The 19,092-nt window shown below is 34.9% G+C and overlaps 1 protein-coding gene across 4 annotated transcripts in view; it reads right to left on the minus strand.

Annotated features, from left to right (window-relative positions):
- The window catches only part of PTPN4 (protein tyrosine phosphatase non-receptor type 4), a 152,297-nt gene that overhangs the window by 106,662 nt on the left and 26,543 nt on the right, over positions 1-19,092 (minus strand). The window lies entirely within an intron of this gene.

Genomic DNA, 19,092 nt, shown 5'->3' on the forward strand with positions numbered 1-19,092 from the left:
TCAGTATTTCACTTCTAGGTAAGATGTTTGCTTTAGAATATTTGTAAATACCCTTCATAAGTTAACAGAAATTCTTCTCTATTTCTAGTGTACTAAGTTTTTATTTTTAATACAATGAAGAAAATGATTACATGGTTTTTCGCCTTTATTTTATATCTCACGTACTTTGAATAAATCTAACCTGATATTAAAACATTTATATGAGTGTGTGTGTAGCCACATGTATAGATTTAATTTGCTAATAATTTGGAAACTTTATAATTTTTGCTCATGAGAGACTAGTCTATAATATTCCTTTGTGTTTAGGGACAAAACAAATCTTAACTCTTTCAACTTTCAGAAATAAAAATTCCTAACTGGTAGAAAACTACAGCTAAGAGAAGATTCTTTTAAAAATTAACTTATTCATCAAAAAAATTTTATTGAACACTTTAGAACACAGTTTCTCAACCAACCTTGGCACTGTGAACATTCTGTGTCATAATTCTCCATTGTCGGGGCCTGGGGAGGGGGGACTGTCCTATGTATTTTAGGATGTTTAGCAGCATCCCTGCTTTCTACCCACTAGATGCCAATAGCTCCCACCCAACTTTAACAACCAGAAATGTTCTGGCATTACCAAATGTCCCCTAGGGGAGGGGACTTAGGTACAAATCAGCCCTATTTGAGAATCATTGCTATAGAGGCACATTTACAGTTCTGGATATGGGCTCAGAACCTCTTGCTAAAGACTACCCTTATAAAACTATAGATTAGTTTCTCATTCAGCTTCAGGAAAATACTAAACAGAAAAACCCTACTCTGTGATTGAGGATGACAAGAAGTATAAAACATCTGGGATTTGACATGGATTTTGATTCTGTCCCATTTAGTATATGTAATGAACAAACAGGAAAATGTGCTCTATAAATAATGGTTAATTATAGAATGTTAATAAGGCCAAGGCAGTCTCCATTCCTCCCAACTGTTTCTCTGCAAGGCCAGAGACTACATGTACCACTATTATCTTGTGTATGCATTTAAAATATAGATTCCTGAGCCCCAACATACCTGAAATTGAGAAGTGGGGGGCAGTAATGTGAACTTCCAGTAAGTCTTCCTTAAGAACTCACAATTAAATTCTTATAAAGTAAACAAATACACGAAAATAGTACCAGAAACTACTCCAATCTTTCTTGACCAGACTTCTAATACGTTTTAAATTTGTCACTGATTACAAGGACATACAGAGAAGCAACAGAAGATTGTTCAACTCATAGATGATGTAGAAAATAAAAACACCAGTTTGAATGGTCAAAGGACCAGGATGCTAGTCTCAGTTCTACCAGTTACTTGGCATGTAGTTATGAGCAAGGCACAAAATCCCTGGGTTTGAATTCTCTGTAAAAAAGAATTAATTGTTATACCACATTGTTATTGACAAAAAGAGCCAAAAACAGATGAAAAAGCTCTGAGGAAATAGTACAGCACCAGTATGAAGATTAGTACTACTTAATAGATATTAATACAAAGCTACAATAGAGAGCCATATTCTAGTAAAATTATCCAATGTAATATTAATTAGGATATATGAAAAAACCTGTATCTGCAGAAACATATTGTAAATATTACCCAAAACTGTTAAAAATAAAAGTGTATTCACTTTTTTTTAACCTAGAGAGGTATCTAGGTTAAGAAAGTTGAAAAATGGAGAACATAATGATAAGCTTTCAGAAAATGTCTATGGATGAGAAGCTGGGAGGTTAGTTAAGTGTCATTCTACAGAAATAAGTATGTAAGTAGGAAAGGTCCTATACAACTACCAAAGAAAAAGTTACTTTGGTATAATGTAGCTAAAAAAAAAGATTTATATTCAACTCCTGGTGCAGACATAAGCTTACTAGAGGCTGCTTTTCCCACTGATTACAACCAAAGACTCCAGATAAAATTATAAAAAGCAATTATATGAGTAATCCAAGAAGCAAATTATAGCAGGCAGTATAGAGAGAAAAAATCACTAGTTGAAGCATGGTGAGCTTTCTGTGTTTTCTTTTCTTTAACTTTCTGTACCTCTGCCTTTGACTCAAAGATGTGTTGAATTAGAGAACTGCACAGTGGGCATGGGCAGCACAAGAGACAAGGGAAACCCAATTTTCTGGTAAGATGAGCCCTATGAACTGGACAGTGTGTGTTGGGGGTGGGGGGACACTACACTTGTTTCCCTCTCCACCAGCCTTGTCCCAGGAATAGCCCCAGTCACAGAATGGCATAGCCCTGGTGACGACACTGTGCAAACTGAAACCCTAAGAGAACACCCACCTCTTAGCAAAGAAGACTCAGAAAAAAGGGAATTGGTTTCTCAAAGAGCAGGGAGTAATCTGTTTTTGTTGTTTTCTTTAATTTTCTCTCATAGCATTGCACCTTAAAGGAGTCCCAGTCCTGCAGGCCTGTGCAACAACACAAGGCTAAAACTCTGAAAAAAATCTCATCCTTCTGGCCAGAGTAACTATGAAAAGTGGCCACTGAGAGCCAGAAAGTGTGGAGAAAAGCCTGCAAAGTATGGGAGAATATAAATTAATGTAAGTCCTGGGCTCATGCCAAAAATGTACATATGCAGAAAAGACCCAAAGCAACACAGCAACGACTCTGGGAACCGAACTGCAATGTAAGCCTTAAACTAACCCTCAAATGCTGCCTGCAAAGATCAGCCCAAACTGCACAGCAAACACACTGAAAATTGAATTGACACTGGAACAACTGCCCAGAAAACATGAGACAGAATTTGAGAACCAGTTAATCTCCTGCTAAAATAACAGTAACAACAACAAAATCAACATTATCTAGTGGATTTTAACAGAGACTCATAACATAATATTCCAAAATGTCCAGGACGTAACAAAAATCACCTGATACACTAAGAACCAGGAAAATCTGAACAATTTTCAAGGGAAAAGACAGTCAACTGATGAACACTTTGAGATGATTCAGATGTTGGAATTATCAGGCAAAGGCTTTCCACAGGTATTCTAACCATCCTCCATAAGTAAGGAAGGTGAGCACTCTAAAAATGAATGAATATATAGAAATTCTCAGCAAAATATAGAAACTTTAAAAAACAGTAAAATGGAAATTTTAGAAATGAAAAATACAGTTATCTAAAATAAATAACTCACTGAATGGGCTAAATAGAATGAAGAAAACTGATGAGTCAGTCAATTTGAAAGTAAATAAACAAAATAATCTGAAATAAAGAGAAAGTTTATTTTAAAAAAAATGAACCAAGACTCAGGAACCTATGGGGCAAAATTTAAAATTCACATTACTGGAGTTTCTGAAGGAGAGGAGAAAGCAACTGGTATATTAAAAATATTTGAAAAGATAATGGCAGAAAAGTATCCAAATTTGGTGAAAGAAATACATTTAAAAATATAAAGATGTCAGTTACATAAAATGATGCCCAGACCCATCAAAATCAATCTGCTAAATACTAAAAATAAATTTTTAAAAATCTTAAAGGAGACTAGGGAAAAAAGCCACAGGGAAACAATTATTTGTATGATTTCAGAGCTTGAATTAGAAACTACGGAAGTCACAAAACAGCCGAACTAGATATTTAAAGTACTGAAAGAAAAGAGCTATTAACCCAGAATTCTATATCCATTGAAAATAGCCTTCAGGTATGAAAGCATGCAACTCAAAATGTTACATAAAGGAAAATTCAGAGAATTTATTGTCAGAAAACTTGCTCTAAAAGAAATGTTTAAGAAGTTCTTCACTGAAAAGAATGATACCTGAGGGAAATCTGGGACTTCAAGCAAAATGAACGGTAAATACCTGGGTAAACATAATAGACTATTTTTTCCTGCTAAATTATTTAAAATATGCATTACTGTTGAAAGCAAGACTTACAGCATGTCTATGGAGTTTTCATTCTATGTAAAAACAAAATACATGACAACCATAATCAAAAAGGGGAGAAAGAACAGGAAACTATATGAATGAAAGTGTCCAGGTTTAGTTGAAGTAGTAAAAGATTAACTTGAAGTAGACTGTAAAATATAGGTATGTATAATAGTTCCTAGATCAACCTCAAGAAAGCAACAAACAAAAGAAGCCACGAGATACATTAAAATAGAATACTAAAAATCTTCAAATAACCCCAAAAGGCAGGAAAACAGTAAGAAAGGAACAAAAAAACAGAAGAGACAAACAAAAAGTTTAAAAATGGAAGGACTAAATTCATTGCTGGAATTCAATAATTTTGCTAAATTAAAAGAAACTATCAGATTTTTTTTTAAAAACCCAACTATATGCTGTCTACAAGAAATCCACTTTAATGCAAAAATGTACATACACTGATAGTAAAAACGATAAAAAGAGATAAAACATGCAAACACTAATCAAATGAAGGGTGTACTATCAAAATAAATGTCAGAACAAGGAAAACCAGTAATCAAATTCAGTACTAAAAAGTAATGATCATGCCACAAAAAGACATGGAGAGAGGAGGGTATAGATCAGTGGTACAGTGTGTGCTGAACATGCACGAGGTCCTGAGTTCAATCCCCAGCACCTCTATAAGTAAATAAACAAACCTAATTACCTCCTCCCTCCTCTTCCCCCAAAAAAGTGAGAATCAAAAGTGATATTTGGACTTTAAATCCCTGTCCCTGCCCAGTATTGTCTTTGTGTGACATTCAAGGGCTATATGTCCAAGAAAAAAAAAAAAAGCTTAAATGTGTATTACTAAGTTAAAATCTGAAAAGACTACTTACTGTGTAGTTCCAAGTACATGACATTCTGGAAAATGCAAAACCATGGAGAAGGTAAAAAGCTCAGTGGTTGCAAGAGTTGTAGGAGGGGAAATAGGCTGAATAGGCAGAGCATAGAAGACTTTTTGGACAGAGAAATTACTATGTATGATACTTTAAATGGTGAATACATGTCATTATACATATGTCTAAACTTAAAGAATGTACAGTACCAAGAGTGAACTCTAATGTAAACTTGGACTTCTGGTTTTGATGCATATGTTCATCACATGTACCACTCTGATGGGGATATTGAAAATGTGAGAGGCTGTGCTTCTGTGAGAACAGGAAATGTATGGAAAATTCCTGTACTTTCTGCTCAATTTTGCTGTGAACCTAAAACTGCTTTTAAAAAATGTTTTAAAAAAATGTTTAAGTTTACTGTAAATGTGCTAACTGAACATCCGTTTACCTTTGCTTATTCCTGAAAAGCTCACTATATTGAGGGAAAAAAGAGCATAAACACTAAAAACAAAAACCACAAAGACAAAGAGTAGAGAAGACATCACACGTTTTAGAAGAAATATAAACACATTTTAGAAGATGGAAAGCATAAGGAAGAGACAGTGGAGCTAAATACCAAATACCAGAGAAACATCCAGTAAGAAGCAAGTCAAACATCAAACACATGCAAAAGCTCAGAAACTGAAGGTATATATATATCATAAAAGGTGAGAATAAAGCATGAGGCTAAAATTTAGAAGAAAAGTGGCTGAAAATTCATGTAGGAAACAGTTACATCTCTCAGTTTTCAATTCCAATTATTAGAGCTAAATGACTATACAATTCCCCTGAGACATTCCAAGAAAACAGAAGTGGTTTCAAACCCAGGGATACTAGGCATAGTGGAGGAATAGAAGAGTGTCATTCTGGGAATCAGAGGATTTTGTAAATAAGTTACATGAACTTTCAAAACCAGATGACGGCATGGATGAGTCTAGTTATACACCAAGTGTATAAAGCAGCCAGTCCAAAAAGGAGCACATCAGAAGGTTCTTAGATTTCTCTAAGAGGTCGTGAATTTGACAAAACATCTCACGTAAAGAATATATTGAGAAGATTCAATTACTAAAGAGTTTAGGGTAATTAAATTATACAGAAAACTAAACAAAAGAGAGAGAGAAAGAAAGGGGAGCAAAAACCACCAACTCTGTGAAAATCAAGACGTTTTGCACAAAAGAAGAGAATAATTATAATGTGCTACATGGCTCAGCTATGTAGAGCATTTACACGGACATATTCATGTACATGCTGAGTATGAGCATAAACATATTATAGAAGTCAATTATACTGATAAAATGAGGAGTAGAGGTTAAAGGAACTAAATCTTATCTTTTCAAATGGGAAATCAATAAATGCCTAAAACTGAAAACTTAGTGGTAGCAACACAAACACGGCATTTAGAGATATATAGGCAAATACCAAAAGAATCTATTAAAAAGAATCAAGCTAGTTGTTTCTAGGGAAGTGCGATAAGGACGGAGGCAGATGACTGCTAGTTTGTGATACACCTTCTAATACAGGTGGGACTATGTGACTCTTTAAATACATATACGATTTGAAAACAAAAAACTAGAAACCTACAGAAAGAAGTTAAGTATATTTTTTTAAAGGGGTAATGAATAATTCCACAAGAACAAAATATAACATAGTACACTAGATGACTTAGCAGTGAGTTAGCTTGCACAATCATAAAAAGGTAAACAATAACAACAATTAAGGCAGAAAGTGCTAACTGCCTGTGTCATACCTATTCTATCATTTCTTTAAAATAAAACTCCAATATTGTTTGGGATAGCAACAAGAATATAAAATATCCAGCCTTGTACGCCAAACGAGGACACATGACTAAATTTTCGTCAATACAATGTACCTAGAAGCTGCAGGGTAGAACTTCTAAGCAAAGTTCCTTAAGACTGAGAAAGAAACTAGCATGTGTGCCCTTTTTGCTTCTCCATCCTCCTCCTCTTCCCTGCCAGTCCCCTTGCCTGAAAACTGACATAATGGCTTGAGCTCTAATAACTATCTTGGATCCTGAAGTAATCTTATGTATAGCTGTGCTTTCAGGAAAGTGAAAGAAAAACAGGCAGCCTGGTTCGCTGATAACTGTGAAGTTGCTGTCCCATTCCTTCGACTGTCAATCTTTTATGTGAGAAGAAAATGAACTTTAGCTCATTTAAGTTATTGTTATTTCCCGTTTCTTCTACTAGAAGCCAAACATAATTCTGATAGAAGATTTAATCAAAAATTATAACCTAAGAATTTTAGGAGGGGGAGTGAGGGAGTAAACAAGACTAAGAATATTAAATTCTCAGCTTGTATAATAGGAAATCAAATAGATAATGTCCAAAACAGAAATACAAACCAGCATAGAAAAATGGGAGTAAATACCTAAAGGACATCTCCAATCTACTTGGAAGACAGTATTAAAAGAAAAGACTAGGAGCATTTTATTAAGCTTTTATTATACGCTTTGTCTTGCTTGGCTTTTTTGTACTGTTTAATATTGTACACTATTACTTGGATAAAAATTAACCAAAATATTAAGTACTGAATATTTAATAAGCACTACAAAAATATAACACTAATGTATAGTAAAGAAATAACCTTCTCCCAAGAAAGGTCTGGGTTTGTCCTCAGCTACTGGGAGGTGATCTCTAGGCCCCTGGAATGTCCTACCTGACAGGAGTGTCTTTGTTTGCCTGGGGGCTTTGGTCACTGGACAGTCTAACAATGTGATTTATGATGGGGGCTTTGGGCCACATGGCATCAGCTCTGACTTCAGAGGAACTGGAGACTAAGGGTATTAATTAGCCTGACCTCTGGGAGAGGCTAGAGATTGGGTAAGTTACACAAGTAGCATGTGACTGAGTTGCAGCAAAAAGTTTGGACGCTAAAGGCTGAGGGGAGCTTCGCTGGTGGGAAATACTCAGATTGGGTAAGTTACACAAGTAGTATGTGACTGAGTTGCAGCAAAAAGTTTGGACGCTAAAGGCTGAGGGGAGCTTCACTGGTTGGAAATACTCTGTATAACGGCCACACACAGTAACCAGGGGGAGGTAATGTCATCCATGACTCCACAGGGACTAGAAGCTCTCCATTTAGACTCCTCCTGGACTCTGCCCAATGCATCACTTCTTTTGGTTGACTTTAATCTGTATCCTTCCCCAGTAATAAACAGTAACATATGAGTAATACAGCTTTCAATGAGTTCCGTTGAGTCCTTCTAACAAATTATTGAAACTTGGGTGGTTTTAAGAACCTCCAAAGCCTGCAACTGACGTTAGAAGTGAGGGCAGTCTGGCAGACACTGTGCCCTCTAAGCTGTGCTTTGGCTAACTCTGGGTAATGAAAGAAGGAGAGGAAAGCAAATAAAAAAGATGAGAAGGGATGTTACATTTCTAGAGCACCTACTAGAGTACTTATTGGGTGTCTTATACATATTCACTTAATCCTGATAACCTTAATACAATGATATTATTTCTACTTTATAAATAAGGAAATTATACATAAAGATCAAGTAAGTGGAACAATGCCACAGAGCAAGTATGCGTACATGCAGGACATAAATCTAGCCTTTGGGATTGCAAGGCCCATGCACTTTTCATTAAACTATGCTACCTCCCTATACCACAATGCTCCCTAAAACAATTACTCATAGAATGCTAGGGTCTTAACTATGACATCACTATATGCTTAAATGATCTGTCTGGATAGTCTAACAACTAGAATCCAGGACCAGATCTATGCGGTTGTTTGTAGAACTACCATAGTTCCCACTGGAGTTATTCTTGATGAAGGAAAATAAAAGTCACCTCATAGTAATTCAAAGTTAAGTGATATCAAAAAATGTATAGTGAATCCAAAGCTATAAATTAACCAAGTGCTAAACTTAAGTACCTAGTCAATGTTACTAAGGGCTTATTTCCTCCAGATTTCTTTAATGTGGGAAAAAATGTTACATAATTGCAAAAGAAACAGCATTAACTATAAACTCTGGAGTTTATTATAAATAAATCAAAGGAAGCATCAAAAGGAAATGTCTGCATATTCAGAAAAATGTTAGTCATAACGGTATTGCTATTTCCTCATATATTACAGCTGTTGCTTTATTTTGTGGAAACTAAACAAACTGTTACATTAAAAATAATGTGTAGAATTCAAAAAGTAAATGAAAAAATAGAGTCATAAAATGAGTTACTAGGAAAAATATTTTTAAGTGGAAGACATTTACTATACTGAATTCCCAAACAGGAGGGAAAAATAGTTTCAGGATAAGTAGATTTTCAAAAGTGATAAACCTTGCTGTATGCATACATGCAATGTATGTACATACCCAAGTCCAGGATTGTTTCATTTCAAACTTTTAGAAGCACAATTATTTTAAGTCTTTTTTGTTGAAAACAATGTTAAAGAAATGCAAAGACTCAAGACAAATGGATGCTATCTTTAATATAAAATCAAATTTTTAATATATAGATATTGAACTATCCTAATCTGAGTTATGAATAACATTCTAAATGGGTACAAAGATGAGGAGCAACTTCCTTTCTACAGTATTGTGATCAGCAAAATCCAACCACAAACGCCAACATGAACCTCTGGGCAGACAGTCACGTTGGGCACCAGGGCTTCCTCTAGGGGACTGTTGGGTTCACAGGGGACTCAGAACAGAGAATTACCCAGGGGAGGAGGCAGCACAGGTGTCACAGGCAATGGGACATCAGAAAGTGAGTCATGTAGCTTATGTAATAAAACCTCTCTTTTTATGGTCACCAACACCATTCCAATGCCTACTGAAAGCTTGTTTCCAAGTTCTAGTAGGGAAACAGAGCTATGTTATATATCCTTCTCCAAAAAACAGGTCACATCTATCTGAGAAGGGCATGCTATTCAACTTCAAAAAAGACACACATAGAACAAGAGAAAGGAGGCAGACCCCAAGCTAACCACCTAGTTTCATCAAATTAATCAGTGGCCTAGACAGACAGCCCTTATATTCAGTATGATGCAAAAAACCCATATAACAGCAAAAATATTTAAATGAGTGTTCCCTCAAAGAATATGAAATAAGCCATAAGGTAGGGCATACCACCCTTGTATTCTATGCACATTGCAAATATGGTAGTTAAGATAAAACTCTGGGTTAAAATATTTATAAATTGTTTTAAAGATGCTGGATATATAAATGACAAGCACAAATCTGTTAAAGAATTATTAAAAATAGATCAGCCAAAGAAAGTTTCTCTGATACTAGCTGAGCCCAGTTCAGCTAGGGTTAAGGTGCATCTCAAATGTGGCAGTTGACTCCTGAGTTGAAATCTTCTAAAAAAACAAGCCACTGGCCCGCCAGTTTAGGGCCTCATTCTTTGGAAAGCATGTGCCATTTTATCCCCTTCACCAAATCAATATCTCTTAGACTAACTTGACTTTATAAGGTACATATGTTTACCACTATTGACTGAAATCTGAGTCCTTCTATTGGGCTCAACTGAACAATGGATCAAGAAAAAGAGCAAGCAGTATGTTAAATGTTTAAAATCCACTATTATGTCATGAGATATATGGTCACATTTTAAAACAATCAGAATTTTCAGTCTTGTCATGATGAAGTAGCTAGTGTAGCTAGCGTTAAAATACCCTCCTACTAAAAATATCAATAAAAGCTGGACCAAATATCCAGAGAGTAGGGAGAGAGAGAGGGGGAATTCTCTGTAGGCTTTAGACAGCAACCAGTATAGCACTATGATCCTCCATAGAAGAGAACAAGATTAATCAAACCCCACATGCACACTGGCTTTCTCCTTACAGGCATTTTCAAAATCATGATGTAGAGAAATAGAGCCCAAGCACAGTGGCAGTCTTGCTAGGATGAGAAAACTAAAATTATTGTTTGGGGCTGCTAAGGTGGCTGGGTTTGGAGGGAAAGAGTCAAAGAGAAAAAAACTACAGAAATCTACATAAAAATTCTCCCGTGGTCCTCAGCTGCCTCCTAGGCTGTACGTGTACAGGGGGCGACTCCTAGAGGCCGAGGAGAAAATAGCTGTTGGGAGGTTATTAGCTAAACAAAGATTTCGGAAATTGCATACTTCTGAAGAAATAAGAGTTCAGGCTCAGTCAGAGGAGAGAGATCTTGACGAATAACCCAGGCATTTAGTTGAGACCCTAGACAATCCACACCCTAGGAATGAGAACAGTTAAAACAGACCTACCTTATTAGACAACAGCTAAAACTAAGCCTCCACAGGACCAAAGTGATCCACTAGCAATCTGACTGCCTGCCAGAATAAATTCAACACTGTTCAGAGGAAGATAACAATTCAGAGCTTCTACAATAGGGAGGTGAAAAGGGGTCAGCAAACCTTTCCCATAAAGGGCCCCAAAGTAAATATTTTTAAGTTTTGTGTCCATAGTCTCTGTTGCACATTCTCTTAAACAACAACAAAACCAAAAATATTAGAAAACTATAAAATCCATTCTTAGCTTCATGGGCCACACAATAATAGCCACTAGACTGAATTTGGCTCATGGGCCACAGTTTGCTACCTGCTACTCTACATTACGCTCACAGTATCAATCAAACAAGGCAAAATGAGTAGACGTGAGAAGAAGGGAAAGTAACTGATAATCAAGAGAAAAAGCAGTCAACAAAAATACACAGACTTATGAGTGATCTACACAGTGATCTTGGTATGTGAAGGCTTCAAAATAATTATGAGTAACATATTAAAGATAATAGAGGCAGGATAGAAAAAATGGATTAAAATGTGAAATATGTCAAAACAGAATGAGACTATAAAAATGATTATATAGACATTCTAGAACTACAAAATATAATATGTGAAACACAGGGACTTGGATGGTTTTAACAGCAGAATAAACACAGCAAAAAACAGAATTAGCACATTCAAGAACAGGTTAATAGCTATTCAAAACAAAGAAAGAAACTATAAACAACAAAATAGAACATATGTTAGATGTGCAATGTAGTCAAACAATCTAACATATATGTAACTGGAGTCCAGAAGGAGAGAAGAAAAAAATGGGTCAGAAGCAATGTTTAAATCTGTAAAGAATAAGAAGTTTTCAAATTTTCTAAGACATCAACCTACAGATTCAAGAAACTCAGTGAATACTAAGCAAGGTAAATGCTAGAACACAAAACCATATCTAGGTATAGTATAGACAAGAGACTAAAAATCAAAAATAATGAGAAAAAAATTCTCAGAAACAGAGGAAAAAAGAACATATCTCTTGCCCTGCCCAAGAAACAATAAAAATGAAAGATGACTTCTCAAGAGAAACTATAAAAGCCAATGAAATGACATCATTAAACTACAAAGAAAAAAGCTATCAACATTGCATTCTATATCCAGCAAAAAAAATCCTCCAAAACAAGGAGTAACTAAACACATTTTCAAACAAAAAGGTGAAAGACTCTGTCATTAACAGACCCTATTTCAAAAAATAATAAACGAAGTTCTTTACGATGAAAGAAAATGATTCCAGATGGAAGCACGGATATATAAGAAATGAATAGCTGCAAAAAGTATAAATACAGAGGTAAATATAATAGACTACTGACTGTTTAAAGCAATAAAAGCATCCCTTAGGGTTTACAACGTACGAGGAGGATGGTAAAAATACATAACAACAATACCAAAAAAGCAGGAGGCCAGTAAATGAATTTAAACTGCTTTAAGGTTTTTGCATTTGGGGGGAACATGGTAGAAATGCAGTTGACTCTTGAACAGCTCGGGGGATCAGGGTCCCGACCCTTCACACAACTTGAAAATCTGCGTGTAACTTTACAGTCAGCCCTCCATATCCATGGTTCTGTATCTGCATATTCACCCAAATGTGGATCATGCAGTACTGCAGTATGTATTTACTGAAAAATATCTATGTTTAGGTGGACTCATGCATTTCAAACCTGTGATGTTCCAGAATCAGCTATAGTAAATAAAGGTAGATTTTTGTTAAGTCAGGACACATTTTGTAATTTCTAAGGTAATCACTAAAAGTATGACATTAAAATGTTAACCAAAAAAAGCTAATAAAGGAGATAGAATGGAGTCTGAAATACTTAAAGGGACATGAGGGAATATTTTTTGGTGAGAGAAGTATTCAATGCCTTAATCTGGTGGTAGTTCCACAGATGGATATATATATAAACATCCAATGAGTTATATACTGAAGATCTATGCATTGCACTGCATAACATGTATATATGTATTATAATAAATAAGAAAAAAAACCTGTACATAATTTCTAGAGCAGGGACACTAAGCTACACAATCTTTCTAAATAGTATCTAGTCTATTTATCAAAATTTTAATGACTTAGAGCTATTTTCAGAAAAATTTTCCCATAATGTATACTAGGTACTAGATAACTGTTGTCATTAAATAAAGTAACATCTGATTTTACTCAAAAAATCTTGGTAAATAGTAAATACTCCTTCAGAGTAGATGTTGTTGAAAATCAATCTAAGAGATGTCAAGGGTAAGTGAGGAAGACAGGCAAACAAAGTAAGTGTTTGCTTAAGATGCACTAAAACAACAGTGAAGGCAGTAATTAGAGTGAGTCTGTATAAGTTAACAGCACTCTCCATGACCACCTCTCACTTCCCTCTTCCTACAGCCAATCAGTGTAGGAACCAGAGGTTTACTCTCTGAAGAAAATAACCCAGTAATAGTCTGGACTCAAGGACATCAGGTACAGCTGACTAATTTTTACTGAGCTGAAAACAGGGAAAATCTACACAACAAATGAAAGTCAACATCTGAAGAGTTGAGACCTCTCCAGCCCCCTTCTCTCACTCAGCTCTAAGAAGACCCAGTCAGGGCTCTACAAACTCCAGGCAGAGAACTGAAGGGTTTCTCTTGAGGGAAAAGAAATTCTGAACTAACCAAATAATATTATATAACTACTTTGTTTATTGAGAGGATAGCAGAGAGGAAGTCTGTGTATATGGAGAAGGGAAGAGAGGTCTAAGAGATCAAAAGTCTCATCCTCCAAAGTCAATACATAATAAAAACAACAACAACAAAAAAAACAGAGCAGACAAAACTAGAAATAATGTAAGCATGTTTCTTAGAACCATGGTAATAAATATGAGAGTAAAACTAAATATGTCGAATGCAGTTACTTCTAAGGAGAACAGGGTAGGGGTCTTAGTTTTTTGTTATAACACTTTATAGAATGATTATTTCAAATTGCATACATGAATAAACCAATAAATGTAAAAAAAGTTTCTCAGGGAATTTGAGTGATGTGTAAATACAGAATTTTAAAGGAATTAACATATCAAATTTAAGTAAGTCTAGAAATAATAATAAATAATACTTAACAAAATAATATAGTGTTGACAATAAAAGGTTCAAACAGACTTTCTCATACACACACACACACACACACACACACACATTCCTGGATCTGCCACTGACTCGGCAAGTAACCTAATGACTCTAAACTTACTTTCTCAAATGAAAAATAAAGTCAATGAAACAATAACCACGAAAAAAATCCCTCAAATCCTATCCTCCTGTACAAATATAACTGTAAAATGATTCCAAGTAAATAAGTTTCACTTAGGTAAATCCATCATCCTCATACTCCTTTTGCTTCCCATTTCGCCTGCTAACTCCACCTTTATAATTCTGTTTATACTACTGATTTGGTTAACAAATATTTTAACAGATTAAAAAAAAGCAAGATTCAGCCAACTAAATATTCATCAACCAAAGTTATAACATAAGTAGAATATGTATTAACTGAATTTCACTTTATTTCAAGGAAAAAAATCTATGATTTACTGCATCTTTCACTAAAAACTGAAGTGCTGGTATCATTTTTTAAAATTATCATTTAGAAAGCACAGAAATAAATTCCTGCACCCAGGGTCAATTAATCTACGACAAAGAAAGCAAGAATATACAATGGAGGAAAGACAATCTCTTCAATAAGTGGTGCTGAGAAAGCTGGATAGTTACATGTAAAAGAATGAAATAAGACATGATATCATAAAAATCCTAGGCAAAAATCCATAGGCAAAACACTCTGACTTAAATCCTGGCAGTGTTTCCTTAGATCAGTCTTCCAAGGCAAAAGAAATAAAAGGAAAAATAAACAAATGGGACTTAACTAAATTTAAAAGCTTTTGCACAGCAAAGGAAACCATCAACAAAACAAAAAGACCACCTGCGGAATGGGAGAAAATATTTGCAAATGACGTGATTGTTAAGAAGTTAATATCCAAGATATACAAACAGCTCTTACAACTCAGTATCACAAAAACAATCTAATCAAAAAAAGGGCAGAAGACTTGAATAGACATTTTTTCAAAGAAGATATACATACAGATGGCTAACAGGCACATGAAAAGATGCTCCACACTGCTAACAGAGAGATGCAAATCAAAATCACAATGAGGTATCACTTCACACCTGTCAGAATGAAAAGTCATCAGAAAGTCTACAAATAACAAATGTTGAGGATGTGGTGAAAAGGGAACTCTCATACACTACTGGTGAGAATATACATTGATGCAGCCACTATGGAAAACAGAATGGAGGTTCCTTAAAAAACTAAAAATAGAACTACCATATGATCCAACAATTCCACTTCTGGATATGTATCTAGAGAAAACAAAAACACTAATTCAAAAAGATGCAAGCACCTCAGTGTTCACAGCAGCATTACTTAGAATAGCCATGACATGGAAGCAACACAAGTGCCCATCAACAGATGACTGGATTAAGAAGATGTGGTGTACACACACAGACACATATAGACAGACACAATGGAATATTACTCAGCCATAGAAAGAAGCCATTTACAGGAACATGGGAATATTACTCAGCCATAGGAAGAAGCCATTTACAGGACCTAGAGAATATTATACTTAATGAATTAAGTTAGAGAAAGATAATGCTATATTATATCACTTATATGTAGAATCTGAAAAATAATACAAATGAATACATATGCAAAACAGGAACAGACTCATAGACATAGAAAATAAATGTATGGTTAACAAAGGGGAGGGACAAATTAGGGGTACGGGATGAACGGATACAAACTACTATACGTAGAACAGATAAGCAACAAGGATTTACTGTATAGCACAAGTAATTATACTCAATATCTTGTAATAACCTATGATGGAATATAATCTACAAAAAAACTGCATCACTATGCTGTATGCCTAAAGTTAACACAATACTGTAAATCAACTGTACTTCAATTAAAAACATTATCAGTTATTCTTTACTGAGTACATAAGAGATATATAACAAGGAAAACAAAAAGGAAACAGGTAAAATGCCATGTGGACAAAAATGAAAAGAAACAAATGAAAATCCTCAATACATAAGTTTTGTTCTTATCTTTACTGCTACCTACAAAGTGCTTCAGAATTGTGCACTGAATCATGTGTGTTGAATTAATTACCATACATTTTGAATATTATTTCGGTTTTTCCAGATATAACTGTATACATATGTCAATTTTATACATAAACAGATAAATCCCAGAAGCACAAATCAAATGATATAGAGGTAGATAGTAAAAATTAAACCTCTTTCTTATCTCTCATCTATAATAAGTCAGCTCTCTTTCAAGTAGTAAGGGAGACAGTTCCGGGAAAATATTCCTAAGTATGTATGAAGGCAGAACACAGATATAGCTATGTGATGAGGTTGTAGTAAGATGGAAGCCTCCACCAGGAGGACATACTGGCAGACTACACTTTCCCAAAAGAGTTCAGAGCAATCTTTTTGATCCCACATGATCTTTTAGAACCTTGTCACTTTCCATCAAGAGATAGTCTATTTCCCTTTCCTTGATCCCAACTGTGACTTTGTGAAAGCCCTGACAGACAGAATATGGTGAAAGTGACATTGTGTGACTTTCAAGGACAGATCAGAAAAGGTAATATGGCTACAGCCTGGGGCGTCCTCCCTCTAAGGATGCTCGCTTTTAGAAGTCAGCCCATTGTGCTTTGAAGAAGCCCAGGGCACACAGAGAGATCATACATAGGTGTTTAAGCCCCAGCTAAGGTCCCAGGTAACAGTCATATGATGAGTAAGCCTTCACATGACTTAAGCCTCCAGCCTTTGAGTCTTTCAGCTGAGGTCCAACACATGGAGCAGGTATAAGCCACCCGTGCTGGATCCTTGACTCACAGAACACGGACAATAAATACACCACTAAGTTTAGGGGGCTTATCTCATTCCTATGTTCACAAAAGATAAAGGACTAATGAAGTTACAGTAACTCCTTTAGTACATCATTTTCTCTCTGGAAAATATAAAAGAAAAGCTTTGATGGGATGAATACCAGATGGGGAAAAAGCAGACTTTGGCAAGAATGGATATTTCATCTGTGGTACAGAAATCTTTTAGGGAAAACAATGACTCCACAGCTAAGACATCACAAATCACTACTTGGTGATCTCGAAAGGAAACTGAGTGGTTCTTCCTGGTGAAGACAGAGAGATGCAGGTGAACCAAGCAGCTGCCCACAATGGAGATTTCTGGGACTGAAAGTACTTAAGGGACATAAGAGAATAAATATCAGAGGTTCAAGCTCCCCTACTAGTTTGCAGGCCATGATGAACCACTGCACAGGTTATAAGCTGTGTAACTAGGGAACCATTCACATAGATTAAAATATGCAGCATCTACAACAAAAATACAAAGCAACTCATACACTCTGAATGGTTTTAGTCCTGATACCCAGAAGAATAAATACATTACACATCCAAGAATTAGTTTCTTATATTCCTCTTCCTGAGTTTTTTGATGACCTGAAATAATGGTAGAGAAAAGTTTCTAGTAATATATTCAACTCTATTAGAAGTTAATATATATTTAATATGTAGTTTATAATATATTTAAGTAATTTATAATACATCTAAATATATAACATTAAAAAGATCTAAGTATAACACATTTAAAATAAATACACTAAATATATGTCTTCCTAAAAGAGTAATAATTAGATAGTGCACACTGACTACTACATTGAAAAGTACAATACTATTATCAACTGAAGTGCCCAAAAAGGAAAATTATGCTAGATCCAAAACAGAGCAAATCCTTTTAAAATTTTTTTAAACAAACTTGGAACTATAAGTTAAAATGAAAATTAATATTAACTAATTAAATACATATTTAACTAATATTAAACTAAAACAAGAATTATTAAGTTTAACACCCCCCAAAAAAAGAATTCTAATGAGTCAATAATGGGGGAAAAAAAGGCTTATTTTCTTTTATCAATTTTCTAATACATGGGAGTTTGCATTAACTAGAATTTTTATCAAGCGGAATTCTCTTCAGTGAGTTTTCTCTCTGCTTGACAACCTATAGTCCAACTTAACAGATGACAGAATACAATAAAAATTAAAATTTTAACTTTTAGGAAAAGCATGATAGTTGGGTATGTTAGATAACATCCTTGGAGTTGCTACTCTACAGCCCTTTTCCCAATGAGAAATGGCTTGGAATTTTGAATAAACAAGATAAATTAGTGGTCCTGTTCAGTAATATAGTAATATATATAGAAGTTTTTAAGAAATGGGTAAATAAAGAAGATTAAAGTTTTATTTATTTTTAATTAATAATTAATTGACATATAACATTGCTTAAGTTTAAGGTATAATGTGATAATCTCACATATATACTGTGAAATAATCACAATAAGATTAGTTAGTATATCCACCTGACATGTTTACCTTTTGGTGTGTGTGTGGTGAAAATATTTAAGATTTATTCCCTTAGCACCTTTCAAGTATATAATACAGTATTGCTGCCATTAGTCACCATGCTGTACATTAGATCCCCATAACTTATTCATCTTATAACTGGAAGTCGGACCAACATCTACCCATTTCCCCCATCCCTCAACCCCTGCCAACCACCATTTTCCTTTCTGGTTTTCTGAGTTCAGCTTTTTTAGATTCCACGTATGAGTGAAATTATACAGTATTTGTTTTCCTCTATCTGATGTATTTCACTTAGCATGATGCCAAGGTCCATCCAGGCTGAAACAAATGGCAAGATTTCAGAAGACTAATATTTTACATTACTTAAAGATTTCAAAATATAAATACTGTGCACTAACTGACTGCACCACTGGAGCTTCAAGATTTCAAAGTATAGAAATACCTGGGTAACACAGCAAGAAAAAAGATGAAGATGTTATTCTGGAGATGTGGAAATGAGGAATGAGGAATTCCAGTTTCAATATGGACTATATATAACATACTATTATTTTCATAATGTTGAGTTTTGGT

Source organism: Camelus ferus, chromosome 5 (genome assembly GCF_009834535.1).
Source record: "Camelus ferus isolate YT-003-E chromosome 5, BCGSAC_Cfer_1.0, whole genome shotgun sequence".
NCBI lineage: Eukaryota > Metazoa > Chordata > Mammalia > Artiodactyla > Camelidae > Camelus > Camelus ferus.